We start from the raw sequence: 24,996 nt of genomic DNA, 5'->3' as shown, positions 1-24,996 counted from the left end.
AAACATTCTTAGGTGTGGTTGACATAAGGTATCTACGCTTATGCAATAAGCATTTCATAACACACTTGTCGTGCTATTATGAAAAACACTGAATGAAAACCATGGACAACTCATTGGCGGGGTAAAGAGCGATGTGAAAATCACTGTCGAAAAACATTTCCACGAGCCTGCAAAGCCCCAAATCACAACCGTCGCTAGCCCTGCAAAATCCCTAATCATAACCGTCCCCTATATAAGACATATCTGGCTTTTGCTGCTTCACACTATTATAATTCCCGTTTCGGTTGATTATGTTGTTGCAGCTTCACAATATTATAATGCTCATTTCGATTGATTCTGTTTATTTCTTACTGCCCAAATTGTTCATCGCTCTGATCAGTCTTGCTCAACTGAGCTTGAGCATGAGAAGCAATCCTGATTTGTGCGGCCATCCATCTTATCAATTATGTCGAGGAAAGCCATGAGGTTGGCGTCCTATGTGAGCAACCCAAGTTGGTTTCCGGGCCTTTGGGAGAAATATTACCCCAAATGCATAGTGGAGAAAACCTTCTCCATTACATCATGTGATTCATCCCTCGCTCTCTTTCAGGGTGCATCTACTCATCGGAAATGGCCATTTTCTGTGATATCCTCGTCTTGGTTCTTAATTAAAGAAAAAGAAAGGAATTGGTTTTTAATTAAAAAAAAATAAAGGAAGTGTACAGGTTTATGTTGGAGTTGGTGACAGATTGTGCCTCCAATGGAGATATTATACAAATAACGGATAAGAGTTGGTGAGAATTGAGATATTACATAATAATGTATAGAAGGTTAGAGATTGTAACTATGAATGAGAGATTTTATAAATAAAGCATTCAACAATAACTTAGAAAGGATTTACCGTCCCTACAATTCTATTTTTCTAATTAAAGTTTACCCCATGCCTTGCTTTGTTTTTGTGCCCTCAATCACATTTCCTAATATTAGTTTGCCCCATAGTTGGCTTCGTGTTTGTGCCCTCAAGCACAAATTCAATACAAGTTACTTACCAATAGCAACATTCTTGTCCAAAGCTTCCAGAGGTTGAAGCACTACATAGTCGAATTTATTTACAAACCTTTGTAGGTGTGCCGCACTCTAGCCATTTTTTGAATGGCAATAATACTTCAAGACAAAGAAATGAAATTGTCAAGAAATTAAGGTATGCCTTTGTGCAAATACTCTTGGGAGATTGTTAGGAAATGATAAATTCATATGAAGTTACCTTTGCTGAAAGATAGTTGCTAGATGATGAAATCAAATTGTAGGGGAATTTAATCACTATTCCCATGTCTTACAATACCTCAAAATCTAGAGCAAGTTATGTCAATATTTGTTCCACAAAGGCTAAAGATGAAGAAATCAGATTGCAAGGAATTTGATTAGGTATACTTCAAGCCAAAGAAATGCAATTCTAGAGGTTGTCTAACCCCATTGATGTTACAATGATCCTTCAAGATGAAGATATTAGGTCCTAGAGGACCTCAAACATTGTTGCAATACTCTGGAACTTGGTTTCGATACAATTTTCAATTACTGATTAGTAGACCAAGCAACAATATAAAGTGCACTTGTAAGGTGCAAGTCAGCGACTATTATATTTTTATTTTTTTCACTAGAATTTGATCATTGTTATTCATAGCTTGAATGAATTCAAAGCCTTGAGGGATCTGGGTGAAATTTGAAATTTCAACAATTTTAACTATATTTCAAACAAAACTTATCAAAAAAGAAAAAACCTGAAAAATAATATGAATGTTTTATAAAAGAAATAATAAAAATATAAATATTTAGACTATGCTGAAATGTTTGAAGTTCAATTGATCCCATGTTTGAAGTTCGATCCATCCCAAATTTATAGCAAGCATTGCAACTACAATAATAGGAAAAATTGGTAAAACTAACATCTAATTGATTAGAACTGGTAAGCTTCTACTGGCAGTATTATAATAATTAATGTAATTACACTAACAGAACAATGCTCAAACATAACCTAGGCAATATTATGCATATATGCATAAACTGAACTGAGTTTGATATATTACAATAGAACGAACCCAATGAACCAAGTCAATCACACATAAAGATAAATGGATTGTTGTAACAAATCCATAAAGATAAACATTGATTTGAGAAAGGAAAAGGCAGTTGATGGAGCACGATTAGGGTTGGAGTCATGATGCATGATGATCTGTGACATTTGGAGCATTGGAAGTAGAATATGTCACATATCCTTTTCTTTTGATAACTATAGGAGAGGAATTCTTGTAGCATCAACAAGAAAAAGGGCATTTTCAAACAAATCAAAAAGAGGGTTGTTCTTCATTTGGAGGAGGTGGTGTTTCTGAAAGAATGAGGATGAGAAGAAGCTGCAAGCTCAACATCTTTTCCTTTCTGAAAGTTGGGATCTCAAATCTACAAGCTCAACAACTTTTCATTTCTAAAGGTTGGGAACTCACTGCGAGAGCGGATAGTTGTAGATACCCAAGAAATAGAGTCTACTACCAGCAACCAGTCACACCTACTAAGTCATTCAAATAAAATTAAATGTTAGGGAAGATGTTACATTTCAACTACATATATCCACTTGCAAGATGAGAGTTGTCGCAACTCCGTCCACTAGAATGTTCTTGTAATTGCAGGTAGTTTTATGGAAAAAAGTATAAAATGCTTTAGTCACAACAATACTATAGGAATGAGGTTGTGGATAGAATGAAATGAAACCCCCATTAGAAACTTGCAAACCCTGAACTAGCATTGTTCTCTTAAAATACGATTTTCCTTTTCTTTATTTAACTGGAAAGCAAGGAAGGATCAACAACAACCACCACAAACACGAAAGTAGTCAATGTCAACATTTTAACAGACACAAACACCACCGTGCCTAAGACGTTATTTTTGGTTGTGGAAAAGACGTTGTTTACCACAAAATTTTGATTCTATGACTGTGGTAATGTTCAACCCTATTTTCTCTCCACATAATGAAATGGCCATTGATGAGTAAGCAAATGAAAGTAGGAGTTATGAGGTGAAGGGGAAAGGGGAGTTGAGGTGATAATGCTTTTACTAATTAATTAGTTTCCTTGTTCTATTAGTCCAGGTCCAAAGAGAAGATGACCAATATTCACCTATTAATTTACTAAAACACGTGTTAACATAACATATTGTAGGAGAGGGCCCTGAAACTTCTTTAAACTTCCAATTAAATCAACTTATACAACATCCATATACATATGTAAACCAAAACTTGACTGCACAAATTGTTCTGAAACTGGAGAAATGATGGCTCCTATCTCAAGTTGTACAAAAAAACCTCAAATTCAAAAAGACAAAAAAACTAACATTAATATAAATTGAAGCCAACTTCAAAAGTTTACGTAAAAATTTATATTAATATATATTAACCAATGGTACATATTAAATCCGTCAAACTCATTTCCCTCACCTCCTAACCAATAATTCATGGATTTATGCAGACCATAGTTTTGAACATGCAAACATAGTGTCTCAACAAAAGAACCCTAACACTAGTAAATTAAAAGAGCATTTTTAAAAAGAAAATAAAAATTACAATAATGCATCAATCTACATGTTTTGCATCCTACCTGATTCTTACCTAAACTTACATACTGTGTGATGTGAATGCCTCCTTAGCTAATGAAGGTCCTCAATTCAACAAAATCCTACCACTCAATGAGAGTATTTTACATGCATGAACATAAAGCGCAGGGATTAAAGACTTTCCAAGTGTTACATGCGAAGATCCTACATATCCGAAGCCACTTTCCACATGTCCCATATTTGACATTTGTAAATTGTTTCACATGCAAGAATTTTTACATGCATGAACATAAGGCAAAGGGATTAAAGACTTTCCAAGTGTTCCATGCAAAGATCTTACATTTCCGAAGCCACTTTCCACATGTCCAATATTTGACATTTGTAAATTGTTTCACATGAAAGCATTTGAAAGTAGGGCCTTGGAATTATTGTCATTAAAGATATTGGTCAAAGTAGGAATGGCACCCAACGCTCCTATTTTGGCCTTGATTTCATCCATCGATGGAAGACTGAACAGTGCAACTGCAATGTTTCCTTAGGCCTTCATGATGTCGTTGTATCACTATCTGAGATCCCGAGTGTTCGGTGATTTCCCCGAAAGATGGGTGTGAAGATGTGATGTTTTATAACCACCTAAAATATGTAGTATTGCTGACGAATGCAAATTGCAAGCCATATCTATCTCAAGATTGAGGAGGTTGGCTTATTCAAATAAAACTACTACTAGAGAAACATGCATGCAACTAGGACTCCACCCCCTACTTCATTGATGTCCAGTCATTGAGAGGAAGAAGTGTTTCCAAAGGCGTAAGGCTAGCACAAAGAATAGATAGACCATCAATGATCCAGATTTCTCAATGCCAAGAAATTGTTCGGTTAGTTTCATTAATTCTTTAGTTGTTGTGAATCAGCCTGAATTGCTCTATGGTTTGGTATTTTTGTTGTCAGAGGATAAGGAGGTTGCTTGCAAATTGTCTTTACTTATGGTAGGGGATGTCACTAAACCTTCCTGATATAGTGTGGTGAATTGGCTTCCATTGAATTTCTTTATAGTTTGGTCATTTTCTATTGTCATAGGATAAGGAGGTTGCCTGCAAATTGTCTGATTCAGTTTTTAGTTTTAGTTTAGTAAAGCCATGAAAAAATTGAAAAGGATCAGTCCAGTGTAGTGAAATAGTGAAAAAAAAAAAACTATAGATATCCTATCAAAGTATCAACAATATGAGCAACCTTTTCATAACTAGTTAGTTACCTATACAAAAGAAATAGTTTACTTATGCTTCTTCTCATTGTGAATCTGAGAAGCTTTGGACCGGGACTTGTGGCAGTTCATAGAATATATCTATGTAAGGAGGTTTCTTGCAAATTGTCTTTACTTACGGTAGGGGATCTCACTAAACCTTCCTGATATAGTGTGGTGAATTCGCTTCCATTGAATTTATCTATAGTTTGGTCATTTTCTATTGTCATAGGATAAGGAGGTTGCCTGCAAATTGTCTGATTCGGTTTTTAGTTTTAGTTTAGTAAAGCCATGAAAAAATTGAAAAGGATCAGTCCAGTGTAGTGAAATAGTGAAAAAAAAAAACAAACCATAGATATCCTATCAAAGTATCAACAATATGAGCAACCTTTTCATAACTAGTTAGTTACCTGTACAAAAGAAATAGTTTACTTATGCTTCTTCTCATTGTGAAGCCAATCTCATTGTGAATCCGAGAAGCTTTGGACCAGGACTTGTGGCAGTTCATAGAATATATATATATATATATATATATATATATATATATATATATATATATATATATATATATATATATATATATATATATATGCAGAGTCAAATCTTGTTTCGTACAGAGTGAATTTAAAACCATTGCATCTGCTCTCATCAAAATTTTGCACGCCTTTCCAGGTATCCTCCATACCTATTACCCAACAATATCCTTCAATTCACAGAAAACAAATTGAAAACATGCAACAATTTGCATAGAAATAGGAATCCTAGTGTTTAGTTATGGTTGCGTTCTGCCCGACATTTGGCAAATCTTACTGGCATGGATTGGTTTGTCACTTGCTTGGAGCATTCGCTCCAATTTCAGATTTTGCCATGGATTGGCTTGTCACTTGCTTGGAGTGTTCGCACCGATTTTGGCTTCTGGCATGTATCGGCTTATCACTTGCTTTGGGTGAGCTGACATGGATTGGGTTGTCACTTGCTTGGAGTGTTCGCCCCAATTTCGGCTTGTGGCATGGATCAACTTGTCACTTGTTTGGAGCATTCGCCCCGATTTCCGCTTGTTACACCCGAATTGTTCACCATGATTTGCCTCACCAATGGAAACATCAGAGTTAGCTACTATAAAATACAAAAGAATCACAAGCACAGATTGAAACCCCAAAATCATAAGCTGCATGGATTATCTTGTCACTTGCTTGGAGTGTTCACCTCGATTTCGGCTTGTTACGCCTAAACCATTCGCCTTGATTTCCCTCACCGATGGTGACATTAGAGTCAGCTACTATAAAATAAAGAAGAATCACAGGCACAGGTCAAAACCCGAAAACCATTAGCCATTGATGGTGACATGAGAGTCGGCTATTATAAAATGCAGAAGAATCATAAGCATAGGTCGAAACCCCAAAACGATAAGCTGAACCACAGCCACAGGTCAAAACCCCAAAACTGAAAAAGGTATGTCATGTGTAAATTTCTAATTGAACAAAAGATGATGAAAATGAAGCCATCGTATTGGCTGGGAAAACGAAAAATGAAGCCATCCTATTGGCAGGGGTGAACAATGTCTTCTCACCCCAAGCCCGTAGTGAAAATGCCTATCGACATAAAGAAAGAAAGAAAGAAATTATTTTAACGTCCACGAGGCTAAAGATAGCCTATGGGACAGATTACTTCATCATCTGCTTGATGTATTCGGCCCTTTTTCTGTGAAGCCTCACAATAAATGCTCCCAGCATCTTGACAAACCCATCGCTAAATAGATTATCCCAAGACCTAGCTGCAAGCATACCTGCATAACTTTCCCTGTTGTCTTTGAAGGCCTCACATTCTAAAATGAAATGTTTTTCTATTTCCACTTTTCCAGAAGAACAAAAAATGCATATCCTTTCCTTCCACACTTCCTTTGGCCTTTTTCAGTGCCCTATTTCACAACGGAGTTGATGAGAATTAGTCCTTAACTGAGCAATAAGAATTTTGGCTCTCCAAGAGATATTGGCCTCTATGTATGCTTTTGGTTGATGATTATGAGTGGGATTAAACACTTCAATATAGTAATTTTTCTTTCTTCCTAGCTCCTTATCCCAAGTACGTTTTTGGAACTTTTCCATAACAAAAGCTTTTATCTCTTCGCTGTTTATGGGACACGCATTCAAGCAAATACCCCATTTACTAAACCATTTGTTATTTTGTTGCATCGAAGGTTTTTTTCTCTTACACAAGCTATCATTAAAGACAACCTTAGGCCATCTACCCTCTTCCATTTGCTCAATTTTTTTTAAATACCTTATGACTCGCACCATAGCAATTGCTTCAGTAGGAGCAATCCCTATTTCACTTAACAAGATATCATAAGAAACTGCACTTTTAATCTTAAATTTGTTTGTAAATATTATTACTAAACCTACGGAGTTAGTGTTTAATTCTTCTCACATTCCCATGTTCAAATTGATTAAGTGAACGTGACAAGAAATATGCATAAAATAAGTTTGAGTCGTGGCTGAATAATATGTAGATTAAAGATTAGAAAAATATAATGTTTTTAAAAATAATGTAATTTTCATTAGGATAGTGATTTGGTCCTTGCGTATATTTGCCTTTCAATTGTTTTTAATGTAATTTTATCATGATGTGATTTAAAATATTTTTTTTTTTATACTTTTTTTATTTTCAGTAATAATTAAAAATTGTTGTTAAAAAAAATAAGTTTTTAAAGAATTAGAAGGTTTTTCAGTTTAGTAGGGAGAAAATGTTATAATTTCATATTTTGTCTTATAAATATTTTTATCGGAATTAAATTAAATGATTTAAAATTAAAATAGCCTATTGTGTAGAATAGATGGTGATGGGATGTAATATTAAGGCACTCCCTGATGTGCACTGTCATAGAAAATCTAACCAGTTTAAGGGTTGATGTGGCCTAGTATGAGTGTGATCTCTTGGTGATTTTGACGACTTAGATGCTCTTGGGTTGGGGTTTCCCAACCCAAAAGTTAAGTGTGTGCAGTCATCTCGAGACTCTTTCACACACACACACACACACACACTATATATATATATATATATATATATATATATATATATATATATATATATATATATAATCACCATATATCTATCTTAAGCCTTGAGAAAGATCAAATCTCTTTAATTGTAATTTTTTTCTCAAAATTTTTACTAATAAAAAAGGAGGTTTGTACAAGATTTGATCTCTCACAACTTAATAAATTTAGAATTAAAATAAATTTACACAAATTAAATAATAATAAAATTTGTTGAAATAAAAATAAAAAGAAATAATATAAGTATAAGTTTTGTTTGATAATAATAATATTAAAAAAAAAATCATAATTAAAGCATAGTATTTTTTCAAAAATCTTCGAAAATGATAATATTTAACAAAGAATTAATTCATTGTTAAAGCATGATATTTTTCCAAAAAATTTAAATGAAAATTAAAGCAAGATCCAACAAAATTGTGCCCTCTATTTCTTATAAGTGATTTTTAAATTAAGTAAAATATGTCTTTAATTTTCACTTTATTATTTTTGACAACTTCAGCCTACTATAATGAAAGTTTTAAAATAAATTATACTAGCATTTGCACCAGATGTTGCAAAGGAAACGCCGTAAGGCATAAAATAAATGGTCATTGAAAATAAGAATTAATAAAGAAAATTGCATGCAAAGGTGGAAGATGAAGCTAAATGATTTACATTATTTGAAACTTATAGATAGTATAATACTTGTAACAAAGATGGGCTCTTGATCTTATAAGATGTTTGTTAAGTTTCAATAATAAAATTACAAATAGTAGATTATAATGGATGTAAATGGTCATTGAAAATAATAATTAATATTTGCAGATGGCCATAGAATATAGGCCCAAATCCTCCTCTGCCAATTTGCCTTCCAAAGCCACCAGTTATTTCCTTGACCTCATCATAACTAAATTTTCTGCATTGAGGTGATGATAAGTCATGGCCCTTTGTGGCTTTTTTCAATGGATTTCTCTCTACAAGAACAATCGAAGAATGTTGTTACAAATATTAAAATCACTCACAAAATATGTAGACCAATAGAGAATGATAAAAAAATACACAAATCATATATACATACCAACAGCCCTAGCCCTAGCCCGTTTCAATCTTCTACCAGGTACTATTGCATTTTGGAATTAGTCCTCTATCAGTGCTTTCACAATGGTTTGCAAAGAACAAGGTATTCAAATCTCTCACAGAATATAGGTGATTCAGAACCCTCTTCCGGAGGAAACACATAAAATTAAGATGAAAAATCAACTCACCGAAACATCAATGCAAATATACATCGACCTTCATCACCTGGGTCTGCAGTTTAGTAAGAGATTGTAGTATATGGGATAGAAGAGTTCAACAAGGAGGATTATCTTTAAGAATCCTATGTAGCAAAAATCAGAGTGAAGCAGATTAAGCAGATATGGAGGATGAGATGGAGGATAAGATGCAAAGATACATAGTGTGCACTTTAAGGATTTAATTTCCATGTCCATATAGGCATTATACATCAATATCTGACTTCAACAAATCCATACATTCATGAGAAAAACATCCAAAAGCTATTTATGATATAATCTGAGAGGAAAATGGAAAACATATGAAATCAGTATAGCAAGAACATACACTACAAACTAAGGTGAGCCAGAATCACCAAAAACTTGTATTAATCTTCAACAAAGCAATAATACATCAACAATGCACATCACTTCTCTATTGGAAAGCCAAAATTTTACAAAAGTTTTGAACCTCCTTAAAATATCATCTCACTTAAAATGTCATCCACTATATTTATAGGGCCTCTGGAACAAAGTCGTTCACATACTTCATCTCAATGCATTTTGGAATTAGTCCTCTATCAGTGCTTTCCAGTCACAATGGTTTGCAAAGAACAAGGTATTCAAATCTCTCCCCTTCTACATATTATGCCGCATTTGGCATACGAGGAATGCTAATATTTTTTACCAGAAAGATATGGATGTAAGGGGATCCATCATCAAGATTACTGTTTTTTTTTTAATGGAGAAAGGACTTGTCACAAAAAGTACCCTTTTATCTAAAATGCCTTCAATATTTCCTTCGCGAATCATGAATCTTCGCTGCACACAAATTCAGAATCCACAGCAACATTAGAATTCTAATGCTCCAATAAATTCATACCCACAAATACAAATATAGTTGCATTAACGAAGCTTACCCACGAGACGATATGACTGTTTTCACCAGAAACATTTGTATCCACTAGTTCTCTCCCAGATATTATCTCAAAAGTCACAACTCCAAAGCTATATACATCACTGTTCTTTGTCAAATTGTGCGTAGTGGCATATCTGTTCAAAACAACGGCACTATGAAATCAAAGAATCCATTTTCTCTTTTGATTTTAAGTTCCAAATAAATTGAATGAAACAATAGAGAGAAAAATTGAATGGGAAATGTGTAATATTCAGGATCAAGGTAGCCGAATGTGCCCTTCACATCTGTTGAGACATGGGTTCCTTTGCTTGAGGGGCCAAACCTAGATAGCCCAAAGTCTGATAGTTTTGCTTCCATCCGTTCACTTAAAATAATATTAGTAGTTTTGATATCTTTGTGAATTATGATAGGTTTGCAACCATTATGCAAGTATTCTAGCCCTAATTATTATTTTTACAGAGACATTGACAAAGTCTAAATTCATGGTTTTTTCAAGAGGGAAAGACACTCACCTTGAGCTGCATTCAATGCAATGTCAAGCCTTGTTTTCCAGTAAGCCAACTGTTGTAAAGCATTTGGCCCTATACCGCAAGAAAATAATAGTTAAGAAGTTGCATTCAATGCAATGTCAAGCCTTGTTTTCCAGTCAACCAACTGCTGTAAAGCATTTGGCCTTGTACAACAAGAAAATAATAGTTAAGAATATATATATATATATATATATATATATATATATATATATATATATACACACTGCACAATAAGACAACACACACACACACACACACATATATATATATAGATAAATTGAAATTGTTTTTCAAGATTAAACACAAGACAAGATAGCCCAGGATTTGACCCATACCATGGAGAATTCCCCCCAAGTTTCCCTTGGATATATACTGGTAAATCAATATCTGATTTCCTGCTTCACAACAATAACCCACAAAGGGCATAAGATTTTTATTGTGACTTTCGAAAGCATAGTAACCAATATTATACCTTTCTTTTCAATGAGTCACACTGCCCTTTGCACATATCTATTTTTAAAAATGCTGAAATGTTTCTCTAGAGATAAAAATATTTTATCTTTAATTAAAAAAACCTTTCTTCTTTATATAGGAAAATGTGAAACACTGATCAATTAAGCAACCATACATACCTCTGTTGAGAATTCCTTGTCTCCTTGTTTTGATGACTCTGACAGTACTTTGACAGCCTCCTCAAGCCCATTTTGCAGACGGACAGGCCCAAATCCTCCTCTGCCAATTTGCCTTCCAAAGCCACCAGTTATTTCCTTGACCTCATCGTAACTAAATTTTCTGCATTTAGGTGATGATAAGTCATGGCCCTTTGTGGATTTTTTCAAAGGATTTCTCTCTGCAAGAACAATCGAAGAATGTTGTTACAAATATTAAAATCACTCATAAAATATGTAGACCAATAGAGAATGATCAAAAAATTCACAAATCATATATAGATACTAATAGCCCTAGCCCATTTCAATCTTCTACCAAGTACTGTTGCATTTTGGAATTAGTCCTTAAATATCATCTCACTTAAAATGTCAACTCACTATCTTTATAGGGCCTCTGAAGGAAGATCAGATATCTCAACTCCAGCCAGAGGGTTTCCGAGGAAGATCTGTTGAAGTTAAATTCCAATGTGACTCCTTTTGCCAAGGCAGGATTCTTCAGCAGGATGACATTTTGGTGGTTGAATTATCTTTTGTCCAAAGGAAAGAAGCAGCCTCTAGAAGAAGATGATTTTCCTTGTGTGTGTAGATGATCAAGTACAAAATATATATACAACATTTACAGAAGAATTGTTGAGGCGAAAAGCAGAAAAACCCATCTGCCACTCCATCAGTTTTCTGGGCTTTGGTTTGTTGTCACTGGAAAAATATGGCAAGGACTGGGTTCTATGCTTTTCTCAATGTATTTACTGTGTCTTCTGGACCACTTGTTTTGAATGCCTTTATTGGAGTTTCAGAAGTTAGATAGTCATTCAAATATGAATCATTTTTTTGGTAGGAACACTCTTTATTGCCAAGACCATAGCGTCCATATCTCAAAGGCAATGTTATTTTGGCACTAGACGGATTGGTCTGCAGATGCGCTCTTCACTTGTTGCAGCAATCCATCAGAAACAAATACAGCTGACCAATGAAGCTAGCTGCTAAACAGGTGCATACAACTGGAGAAATCATGAATTATATGGTTGTAGATGCTTATCATATTGGCGAATTTCCTTTCTGGTTTCATCAGACTTGGAAAACAGTACTCCAACTCATATTGGCTTTAAGCATCCTCTTCCATGTAATTGGATGGGCCACACTTTCAGCCTCGGTAGTTATCATCATTACCATGCTTTGTAACCCTCTAATGGGAAAGTTACAACATAAGTTTCAAACTAAACTCATGTCAGCCCAGGATCAGCGGTTAAGGGCTACCATAGAAGCACTGGTGCATATGAAAGTACTGAAATTTCATGCATGGGAGGAACGCTTCAAAGAAAGTATTGACAAGATGCACAAGGTAGAGTTCAAATGGCTATCTGCAGTTCAACTTATTAAAGCCTACAATAAGTTATTGTTTTGGTCATCTCCTGTTTTGATTTCGACTGCAACGTTTGTAACCTACTATTTTCTTAAAATTCCTCTGACTCCAAGCAACGTCTTCACGTTCATAGCCACTTTGCGCATCGTTCAAGAACCTCTTCGACTAATTCCTGATGTAATCAATGTTATTATTCAAGCCAATGTCTCATTAAGTCGTATCATCAACTTTCTTGAGGCTGCCGAATTACAGGATGGGGTGGTTGAGCGGGTAATGGTATTTCATCAGAATTCTGACCTGTCTCTTCTTATCAGTTCTACAACACTAAGTTGGGATTCCAGTTCATCAAAGCCCATATTGAGAAACATAAATATAGAGGTTAAGCATGGCCAAAAATTGGCAATTTGTGGAGAAGTTGGATCTGGAAAATCAATTCTTTTAGCTGCGATACTCGGAGAAGTACCAAAGTTGAGGGGTAGTGTGAGTATGAATTATTTATCCCCTTACCTTAACATTGTCAACCGTTTAAATTGATGGATTCTCCTTCTTAACGTTTTCAACCCTGCCACTGCAGTTGCAAGTCTATGACACCGTCGCACATGTTTCTCAGACTGCATGGATTCAAACTGGAACAGTACGGAACAACATATTATTTGGACGTTCCATGGACGAGTAGAAATATCAGGAAGTTATCTTCAACTCTTCACTGGATAAAGACCTCCAAAATCTTCCCTTTGGCGATCTGACTGAAATAGGAGAAAGAGGTATCAATCTCAGCGGTGGCTAGAAGTAGCGGATAGCTTGCCCGTGCCTTATATCAAGATTCTGATATTTATCTTTTGGATGATCCTTTCAGTGTTGTTGATGCTCATACTGCTACTAGCCTGTTTATGGTTAATGTGGTGATTTTATTTTGATATAAGGGTTTTACAGTTAATATGTAGCTAGTACTAATTTGTACGTTGCACCTTTCTACAACAATGATTTGGCCTTGTACAGCAAGAAAATAATAGTTAAGAATATCTATATATACACTGCACAATAAGACAACACACACACACACACACATATATATATATATATATATATATATATAGATAAATTGAAAAAAAAATTCAGGATTAAACACAAGACAAGATAGCCCAGGATTTGACCCATACCATGGAGAATTCCCCCCAAGTTTCCCTTGGATATATACTGGTAAATCAATATCTGATTTCCTGCTTCACAACAATAACCCACAAAGGGCACAGGATTTTTATTGTGACTTTCGAAAGCATAGTAACCAATATTATACCTTTCTTTTCAGTGAGTCACACTGCCCTTTGCACATATCTATTTTTAAAAATGCCGAAATGTTTCTCTAGAGATAAAAATATTTTATCTTTAATTAAAAAAACCTTTCTTCTTTATATAGGAAAATGTGAAACACTGATCAATTAAGCAGCCATACATACCTCTGTTGAGAATTCCTTGTCTCCTTGTTTTGATGACTCTGACAGTACTTTGACAGCCACCTCAAGCCCATTTTGCAGACGGACAGGCCCAAATCCTCCTCTGCCAATTTGCCTTCCAAAGCCACCAGTTATTTCCTTGACCTCATCGTAACTAAATTTTCTGCATTGAGGTGATGATAAGTCATGGCCCTTTGTGGATTTTTTCAAAGGATTTCTCTCTGCAAGAACAATCGAAGAATGTTGTTACAAATATTAAAATCACTCATAAAATATGTAGACCAATAGAGAATGATCAAAAGATTCACAAATCATATATATATACCAACAGCCCTAGCCCATTTCAATCTTCTACCAAGTACTGTTGCATTTTGGAATTAGTCCTTAAAATGTCAACTCACTATCTTTATAGGGCCTCTGAAGGAAGATCAGATATCTCAACTCCAGCCAAAGGGTTTCCAAGGAAGATCTGTTGAAGTTAAATTTCAATGTGACTCCTTTTTCCAAGGCAGGATTCTTCAGCAGGATGACATTTTGGTGGTTGAATTATCTTTTGTCCAAAGGAAAGAAGCAGCCTCTAGAAGAAGATGATTTTCCTTGTGTGTGTAGATGATCAAGTACAAAATATATATACAACATTTACAGAAGAATTGTTGAGGCGAAAAGCAGAAAAACCCATCTGCCACTCCATCAGTTTTCTCGGCTTTGGTTTTTTGTCACTGGAAAAATATGGCAAGGACTGGGTTCTATGCTTTTCTCAATGTATTTACTGTGTCTTCTGGACCACTTGTTTTGAATGCCTTTATTGGAGTTTCAGAAGTTAGACAGTCATTCAAATATGAATCATTTTTTTGGTAGGAACACTCTTTATTGCCAAGACCATAGCGTCCATATCTCAAAGGCAATGTTATTTTGGCACTAGATGGATTGGTCTGTAGATGCGCTCTTCACTTGTTGCAGCAATCCATCAGAAACAACTACAGCTGACCAATGAAGCTAGCTTCTAAACAGGTGCATACAATTGGAGAAATCATGAATTATATGGCTATATATGCTTATCATATTGGCGAATTTCCTTTCTGGTTTCATCAGACTTGGAAAATAGTACTCCAACTCATATTGGCTTTAAGCATCCTCTTGCATGCAATTGGATGGGCCACACTTTCAGCCTCAATAATTATCATCATTACCATGCTTTGTAACCCTCTAATGGGAAAGTTACAGCATAAGTTTCAAATTGAACTCATGTCAGCCCAAGATCAACGGTTAAGGGCTACCATAGAAGCACTGGTGCATCTGAAAGTACTGAAATTTCATGCATGGGAGGAACGCTTCAAAGAAAGTATTGACAAGATGCACAAGGTAGAGTTCAAATGGCTATCTGCAGTTTAACTTATTAAAGCCTACAATAAGTTATTGTTTTGGTCATCTCCTGTTTTGATTTCGACTGCAACGTTTTTAACCTACTATTTTCTTAAAATTCCTCTGACTCCAAGAAACGTCTTCACATTCATAGCCACTTTGTGCATCGTTCAAGAACCTCTTCGACTAATTCCTGATGTAATCAATGTTATTATTCAAGCCAATGTCTCATTAAGTCGTATCATCAACTTTCTTGAGGCTGCTGAATTATAGGATGGGGTGGTTGAGCGGGTAATGGTATTTCATCAGAATTCTGACTTGTCTCTTCTTATGAGTTCTACAACACTAAGTTGGGATTCTAGTTCATCAAAGCCCATATTGAGAAACATAAATATAGAGGTTAAGCATGGCCAAAAATTGGCAATTTGTGGAGAAGTTGGATCTGGAAAATCAATTCTTTTAGCTGCGATACTCGGAGAAGTACCAAAGTTGAGGGGTAGTGTGAGTATGAATTATTTATCCCCTTACCTTAACATTGTCAACCGTTTAAATTGATGGATTCTCCTTCTTAATGTTTTCAACCCTGCCACTGCAGTTGCAAGTCTATGACACTGTCGCACATGTTTCTCAGACTGCATGGATTCAAACTGGAATAGTACGGAACAACATATTATTTGGACGTTCCATGGACGAGTAGAAATATCAGGAAGTTATCTTCAACTCTTCACTGGATAAAGACCTCCAAAATCTTCCCTTTGGCGATCTGACTGAAATAGGAGAAAGAGGTATAACAGCACAAGGCTACACATGCAGGGAAGAAAGACATGAAGAGTCTCTGCGAAGAGTCTCATCGCCAGCAGGCAGTCTCTGCGAAGAGTCTCATCGCCAGCAGAAGAGTCTCATCGCCAGCAGGCCAGGCCTGGCCTTTCATGGCCCATTACCATGGGAAAAAAACCATTTTTCTATGAAAAAAACAGATTAAACTAACGGCAGAAAACACCCCAATCATCTAACACACAAAATCAATGGCTCATGATCGCACACGTTGCATTTTAGGGATGTCTTTCTCAGAGGGAACGCCTTACGGCATAATAAAATGAATAATTTAAATAAATTGCATAAAAATATAAAATAGAAGTAAACATTAAAAAAATAAGGCTATAAAAAAAATTATGATTTGTTTTATTTTTTATTGTATTAAGAGGAGTTCTCCAACCTAGTATGTATGAGATGTTGATGTTAAAACAAAATTTCTATATTATTATTTTTTTTTTCAATTTTTGCTAGGTAGTTAAGGTAAATTTGAAATAAAATTAACCTTGTGTTAAAATAAAAAATTTAAGTTAATAATTTTTTTATTAATTTTTGTTATGTAGTTAAAGTAAACTTAACTTTCCCTGATGGGGGTGGGAAAACAAATGATAACCGTGCATCAGGACTATCCCCTCACAACACACGACAAACATGCTTGGAGTTAAGTTTGGTTTAAGGCGACGGTACCATTACGAGACAAATTCTCCAAAAGAAGGGTCTTGTATTTTAAACGCAACTATGGTAAAAGGTGTTGGCACAAAAGAGTCATCAGAGGGAGACCCTGGGTTTAGGTGCAGAGGGAAAACAATGGCTCATTGTAGTCTAGGACAACATTGACATTTTCAACTTACCCAAAGGATAAGGAGTCTCACCCGAGGCATGTCGCGACTAGAACGAAGAAGGGTTCATCATGGGGTGAAGGGTATGTCAAACATTAATATATAACTAGCATCATACATGCAACTAATAAAACAACATATCATTTAATCACCGTGAAGCCACTGCATGCCTATACTTTCAGAATAATTTAAAATTTAAGTGGGTCCATACATTATAAGCAATCATGTGCATTGTATAAAGAAACCAATCTAGATCTTACTTCATATTAAGTCCATGGAAGACAATACATAATAGACTAGCCTTAGCCACAAATGATTACAAGGAATAACTGGTTATAGGCTCTATCTGCCTATGCTAGATTCAGAGGTTCAATCTTCGATCCAGAGGTCCTACTCGCCTGCATCCTGACGCTCCTGTTCTATCACCCTACAACCAGCCAACCCACTAGCAACAACAACCTTTTTCCTTACGGGTTTCTCCTTTTGTATTTCCTCTGCCACTTGGACTGTTAGTTCCTGCTCGGTTGTTCCTTCCCTTGGATGCCTCTCCATCTTTATCGTCCGCTCAGCTACCTTTGCCTTTTGCTGACACTTTGCTGCAACCACCCCACAATTGCTTGTTCCTCCTTCCCGCTCCCGCTGTCTTCACTGAAACCTGATTGTTGCTACCGCCACCCATTCCCTCTCCGTTCTATGGAAAGCCAAAATAATCAAAATATTTTACTATCAAAACGAAGGCCCAATAAGCCCCAACCACCATTCTTTGAGTCATCCCCGAGTCAATTCATTTCAAGCTCTTCCGGTCTCGGTGGGTGCTCTTGTTGGTGGCTACGCTGACTCTGCTGGATGCTGAGCTAATTCTCCCTTTGTCTCGGCCGTCACTTGTGGGGTGGTGTCTGCTCCTATTGCACCTTCCTCTTTCTTCTGCCCTTCCTTTTCAAACGAAGGGTCTAACTCCAGGACAACTGTGGTCGTTTTCTCCATGAATTCATTGTAATTCTGGAGAGCAGTCTCCCATCCGGAAATGATCACGTCGGCCTATTGCGTGAAGTCTTCGGCCATACTGGAAGTTAATTTAGTTGGCCTTTGACTTTGTAGATGGTCCCACTGTTCCCCATTGTTGTTGCAAACTTTTCTTAGAGCCAGAACCTGTAGATGAACTGGTGGGCACAGGTCTCTTATAACCTTTTTAGCTTTTGCTGATTCTTCCTCAATCTGATCCACTTGCACTTGGATGGAGGTGATCTACTCACTAATTTGTTGGAGTTGGTTATAATCCATGTAGTCCTTGCTACTTTTGAACAATACCTGTATCTATTCTCTCATTGGGTATACGAGATGATTTTTCATGGATAAGCTTCCTAGACAGTCGTGAACTCTGTTCATCAAGGCATACCTGTTTGCTAGTGCATCGGTGAGTGCTTGCTTCTTAGCTTCTACCTCGCTGATATTTCCCTCAATTGTACTTGCATATATCTCGATGGGGTCTGGTAGCATTGATTTTCCTGTCCCTAGATTCTTCCTCATCTCAACATTGGTTGCTATCAGATTTGAACATGCTTCTTAGATATGGTCACAATAGCTCACCAGTGTGAAGGCTGTAATATCCTCTGAAACTTTCGTGTTTGCATATGTGACCATCAACCATAATGAATGGAATTTCTCTGTTACCTGATCAACCTGCGCTTGCAAATCTGTATTTTCTCGTTGAAGTTGATCTCTCTCCTGTGTCACCTCTTGCAGTTGTTTTCTTTATTTATCATGTTCTTGGGCCAGATCATCATGTATCCTCTTGGCCCTTTGTGCTGCTTGCTGGATAAACGCAAACAGCTGTGTCAAAGACCAGTGTTGCAAGGTGTCGACTTGCATTGTTCTAGGTTTTGGAAAATTTTTCTATATTGGTAGGCTACTGGCTATGGATTTGTCAGAGTGGGAGGTGGGCAAATGAATGGGCTATGACTGTGGAGTGAATCGGGGTGGGAGGGACGATATTAGGGTTAGGGACCTTTGGGAAATTTATAGGGAAAAGCAACTAGTATGGTTTATCCCCTCCCTCCTACGAAATAATTGTGGTTGGTCCTTTCTCCTGGAGTTGGTTCGACCCAAAGAGTAGAGACATTAGCGATGTTTTCTAGGTGCCGCTGGTAGAGGTGGCCCCTCTAGCCTACTCTGTTGACCCAACTTCCATTTCTACAGTTGCTCATCATGTGCTAGAATGGATCATTTTGGACAGGGTTATAGAAGTGGAGGCCGTGTGAGGGAGGATGGTGGAGGTAGTGGGGGGGATTTATTCAACTACGGGGGATGTGGAGATTGAGTGTCCAACCTCATTAGTAAGGTCAACGATTTGAATTGTCGGGGTAGTTCTCGGCTTTTTAACAACTGGGTTCCGCATGACTCTTTTCTTCTTGGGCTTGGGGACTGTTGGCTAGGATGGGGTGCAAGCACCCCTAGTGGGGATTGCCATAGCCAACAGAGTTGTGATAATTGGTGAAAACATAGTGGAACCTTGAAATTGCAAGGGTTGGTGAGCCTCATGTGATTGGCCATTGAAACTTGCAATTTTTTGCCTCAACATGAACATCTTATCTTCCATTTGTAGCACCATCGGGTGGAGGTCATCTTCAGTTGGCCTATTTTGATTTCTTTCCCCTGCTTCTCCCTCTTGCAACTAAGGCTTCAAGCCCCTGAACAAATATTTGTACTTCCCTTCAGTAATTTCATAGGCGACCCCCAGCCACGATCCAAGCTCATTGTGGAGTGCCTCTTCAGTTAAAACAAATTTTTGTGGCCTCATATTGAAGGTGTCATGATGGATGCACCATGGTCAAAGGTAGGTATGCCCATGCAAGGCTCAAAACTAGACTTCTTTAGAGAAATCATATAGCAGAGGTTTGGGTATCCTCTGCATCGACCTGATTGTAATCAACATCATCTCATACCACTCTTTGAAAGCTGCTTCATTTACTTCTTTAGTGCTCGAATCCCCCAAAGCTCTCCATGGATCGTACCGAAGTGCTAACGGTTGTCATTCAACGATATGCATCATCCCCCTCCTGCCTGGTGGCCATCATTTCCACATCGCTAGAGAAATCAATATGTACCCAAACAGGAAATTGGTACTCCGCCTGTAAATATCTTCGCAGGCCTCAAAAAGCTCATTTAAGTCGAACACAGACCAATTGAGCACCTCCCTGTTGCAGCAATGCTCCATAATCGAAATTGCATATAAATTGCATTCATTTTTCGAGAAGTGCCTCATGGTCTTACCTACTATGATGTAGCAGGCGAATCTGATGCCAATTTTTCTGATGATGTCAATTTTTTCTCACCTTCCACCTCGTTCCATTCAATATTTTGCATAGTAATTATCCTCTCCATTCTTCTTTGCTCTCTTGGCACCTGCCTGGAATGTTGTGTTAACTATATTTCCTCCGGCTGATAGCCTTGTGAGATGATGAATATCGTCTACGTGAATTGGGTACTCCCTGTCGAGCTAGAGGGACCCCCCATGAATTCTCCTAGCCAGTGATTTGGTACATTACATTATAGCTAGTTGGGTGTTTATTATCGAGAAAACTAGTGTCTATATAGAGCTGCTAGTCCCACTAAGGTTGGTAGCTACCTTAGAAACAAACACACTAAAAACTACTTTCGTTTTCCTTTATGAGAAATAGATAAGAGAAGAATAAGGAGACCAACCTCTGTCTTGCGCTTGGTTCCTTGCTTGATTCCTCTCTCTTCTGGTAAGTCTTTGCCACTCGCTTCCTTGTCTACCCAGCTTCAAGGAGTACCTGTAGAATCAAAGCAACATAACACTATCCAAGAACATAGATCTATTATCATAAACAATATAGGATCAGATGTACATTGACCACACAAATGCATAAATCATCAATCATACAAAAATGTGGAGGAAAAATTGAATAGCTTTATTGATAATCAAGAAAGATCAAAGAGGATTACAACCAATTGTTCTGACCCAGCATCATCCTCTCAGCAAGAAAGCCCTTCTTCACCTCATGAAAAGCTTAGATCACCCAACACTATGATATTGCACCAAGAAACCAATAACACTTCCTTACAAGATACAAAATTCCAGCCTCTGGATCTCTGAGATGAGGGATCCATATATAGATGTCTGCAAGGGAGGTGAGTCAGCTTTTGAGATTTGATTAGTGTCTTCTCTCTGATAGTTCTTGATTCCACTTGGAGATTGATGATCTCTTACTCATCCCTGGTCGAATTCAGAGAGGCAAGTGTCACAGGAGAGGTTTCTGGAAGATTCCATGCTCCTCCACCTTGCGGATTGACCCTGCCATTTGTCCCTTCTCGCCCATCGCACCCCATAAAAGGGTTTTTTGACATGCATCACACCTACTGTGTGTATTCAGGTGGGATGCAACGCACTTTGCCTATGGAGCAGGTGAAATGGTCCAGTTTTGACCAGTTTTGAGTAGTTTTTCATGGAGAACTTCTGGGAGATGTTGTAATCAGTTGACCTTGTTCTTTTAGGGGTTGGAACAACACCTTTAGGGACTTAGGAGCCCTTGGTTTATGGACATTTATGCTTGGGGTTGCAGTGCCCAAAAATGTCTATAACAGTTGCCCCCTAAAGCATGAGGTCGTTAATTTTTTGATGTCGGGTGAAATGCTTTATCATGAGGATCCGAAGTTTTTTCGAGCTGGAAGGCGACCTGTAATAAGATACAATACAATACATTATCTTCACATTATTTTCATGATCTAGCTGAGTCGGGCACTCCGATGCTCAACTTTATAAATTCATTTTCATGTACATAGGACAGACAATCGTCTGAGTGTAGACTGATGATTCTGGTAGAGCCATCATCCCTTAGATTGGATGATTATCTGTGCAGCAATGATGTACATTTGATGTCTTTATTTTCTTGAATATATATCGCAGCCCGGATGGATGAAACTAGATCCGGGGTCTTCAATCTCATTCGATCTTCACTCAAAGTACAAGTCGATCCATGTGAGAGATGTTCTGGAGTCGAACATGGAAAGACATCCCCTGATTACTAGCCAATGATGTAAGCTGTTAACAGGTGCGAGAGGAATCACCGATAATGATAATGATCCTCAAGGTACTGCAGTACAATTCACATGGTGTGAATAAGGGACTTGGCGTCGAACACCACGCAAAATATTTCAGTTGCAGGTCATTGATGTAAACCTGTCGCCGGAAGTGAGAAACTTGCCATTGAGGCATGCAAGTTTCAAAGTACTGAAAGGGTTGTTCCTAGATTGACTTCTTGGATAATGAGCTGATGTCGACAAGAAGCGAACTGTCATAGGAAGGCCTTAGTGAATCCCACATCAATGACATGGAGGAGAAAATGATTTTAATGGAGGTGAAAATTATCTGGTGATATACAGTTCAGGGTGGTGGTCATGAAAGAATGGAGCGAAAATGTATTATAGTGGGTGAGACACAAGTGAATTCTCTGAGCGACTTCTCTTGAACATATTGGCGACACTGACATGATGGATTGGTAGCATTAACCCCAAATGTGGATGGTGTGATGGAACCATGGTGATGTGACCAGTGAATGGAACAACCCAACCCGACTAGGATGCGAAGTGTAAGTGTCATGTTCAAGAGCGACTTGCTACCAATAAAGTTTCTTCAAGTTTTCTTCCCAATTTTTCCCCAGTCATTGCTGACCAGTACCTCTTAATTTTTGTCAATCTTGAGGAGGATAACATATGCTTGTTCTATAATTTGCCCTTCGGGCAAACCCATCGCTATGTTTTAACGAGCCTAGTGATAGTGAAACTCGTTCTTGTCTGTTATGGACAAGTTTGTCGCTATTAGGTTTTAACGAGTTTAACGACAAAGATAACTCGGTCCTTTTCATTTTTAGAGAGTCTGAAAAGGGACGTAAAGGAAACTCCAAAAATCCTTTTTCGTCATCTAATCCCTTAAGTCCGAAAAAGTATAAAATAATACAAAAGGGATTAATTTTTGGTAATTTTAACGAGCTGAACAAAACAAGCGCTCGATCTTTTTGTGTAATAATCCCTCAGGTCCAAAAAGATTAAAATCTAAAGGAGGGATAGCACTTCCAGTCACTTTAATGAGCTGGAAAGGCCAATGGCTTGGCAATCTTTTCATATTTTACGAGTTAGTTGAAAAGAGCTTAAAGGAGACTCGTTTTTTAGGAATGAGTGATAGATTCGGGTAGCAGCTGATTCCAGGTAAGGTTTGGAATTTTCCAATCACGGTAGTGTCACAAGGATGGCTAACAAGATCACTCTTCGCAGCTGTTCCTCAAAAGGGGTAAACAATCAAGTGGAGGTGAATGATCGGCCAATACAGAGTGGAGGTGATGATGAGAACACGACCAAGGCTTCAAAGGCTGAAGTACTACATTCACGATGGTTATTTACCGGGAATTGGTTCATTTTTTATTTTAAAATGAGCTTAAACTCTGGAGGAACATTTGCTCATTGCTTATGTTTATTTTTTAACGAGCTTGAAGTCCGTGTTAATACTACTCGATTAATCCAGTTGTAAAATAAGGATGTCTCATCTAAGATGCCATTTTTAAGAAGCTTGCACCTTACAAAGCTTTGCTTCGCATCCTTTCTTTATGCAAGTTAGGAAACGACCAATCCTACGAGTTTAAAGGGTTAGAGGACCTACAAATTTAAAAAAATAAATGGTCGCTCTTTGCTTGCACGCCAAAAGGTTTGCATGCCCCCAGGTATAGCGAAAAATTTCCAGGTTACCAAGGATTGTTCCATCCGTGTCACAGACAAAACACTTCCTCGGCGATGTCTACCGAAATAGACAAAGTTGAGTGGCACAGACGGCTCCACTCACATAACTTTGACGAAGGAATCTTATTCCAGCCTAATCCCATTTTCCTAAACGGACGGGTGTGTCAGACTAGTCATATATCCTCCGCGGAAACCTACACTATACCCAAGGTTTTCCTGCCGAAGCAGACCAGGGTGCATGCCCCCTGGGTTTCAGTCATGCCCTCTAAATCACTCGCTCTCATCAGGAGGACGGACTGTGGATTGATGAGACATTCCTTGCATGAAAAGACCATTTAGGGTTGGTATATGACTATTTGCTATGTGTGAACTGGGGAATGAAAGCTGGTCTACGAGCTTGACCACTCTTCCTTCATGCGGAAAACACATTACTCTAAAGAGTGAGGAGACAATGGCTCCCATGTAATAAATATAGTCTCGTCAAAGGAGTAGATTATAATCCAGGGGTCCTTGGACTACCATTACGTTCATGTGAACAATTTTCCTTCTCAATGTTATCGGCACATCGGGAAGGATCCCTAACAGTCGACTGGTTCCTTTGTCAAAGCCTGTTAGATTTCTCATCTCAGGCAAAAGCGATGGCGAACCAAGCACTTTCCAAGCAGTTGAGGAAAGGATACTCACAGAAGCCCCCTCATCTATGATGGTACCGGCCATAACCATTCTATATACTTGAGCGATGATTCGGAATGGTACACTAGCCGGTAAACGGGGTCTGCCTAGTAGATTCCAGTCAAAGGAAACAACCAGGTTGCTTGGAGGTGGGACCGAATAGACGGCCGGGTACGACTCTGACGAACTTCCTTCCTGCGGTAAAGGAACGGGTAGACTGCCCCCATGTTCATCGGAGTCTGTGCTTACGAAGAGAATTTGAACAATGTCGTTCTTGTTTTCTTCGGTGACTGTATCATCTGAAGATGGACCTTCTGAAGGCAAGACCGGGTCAATTGCCGCCTCGACCTTTTGACTTTTTTCTGGTATGAATTCAGATGGTTTATCTTCAATGATAGACGCTTCGGCCAACCACAAGGGTGTGTCAGCTGGATTTTCAACTAGTGACGGACTTGGCAAGAGTTTCTTGTATCCAGGAGGAAGCTGTAACGGTGAAACCGGACG

General features: G+C 37.7%; 1 pseudogene; it reads left to right on the top strand.

Moving 5' to 3' along the window:
* The first annotated feature begins 5,593 nt into the window (after nucleotides 1-5,593).
* On the top strand, nucleotides 5,594-13,519 carry LOC149237169 (ABC transporter C family member 10 pseudogene; annotated as a pseudogene).
* Nucleotides 13,520-24,996: the final 11,477 nt, after the last annotated feature.

The sequence above is a fragment of the Pinus tabuliformis genome, chromosome 8, assembly GCF_031772625.1.
Source record: "Pinus tabuliformis cultivar Carrire ecotype Pingquan chromosome 8, CPIR1, whole genome shotgun sequence".
Taxonomy (NCBI): Eukaryota; Viridiplantae; Streptophyta; class Pinopsida; order Pinales; family Pinaceae; genus Pinus; species Pinus tabuliformis.
The sequence above is the reverse complement of the archived record's forward strand: the minus strand, read 5'-3'. Positions and strand labels throughout refer to the sequence as shown.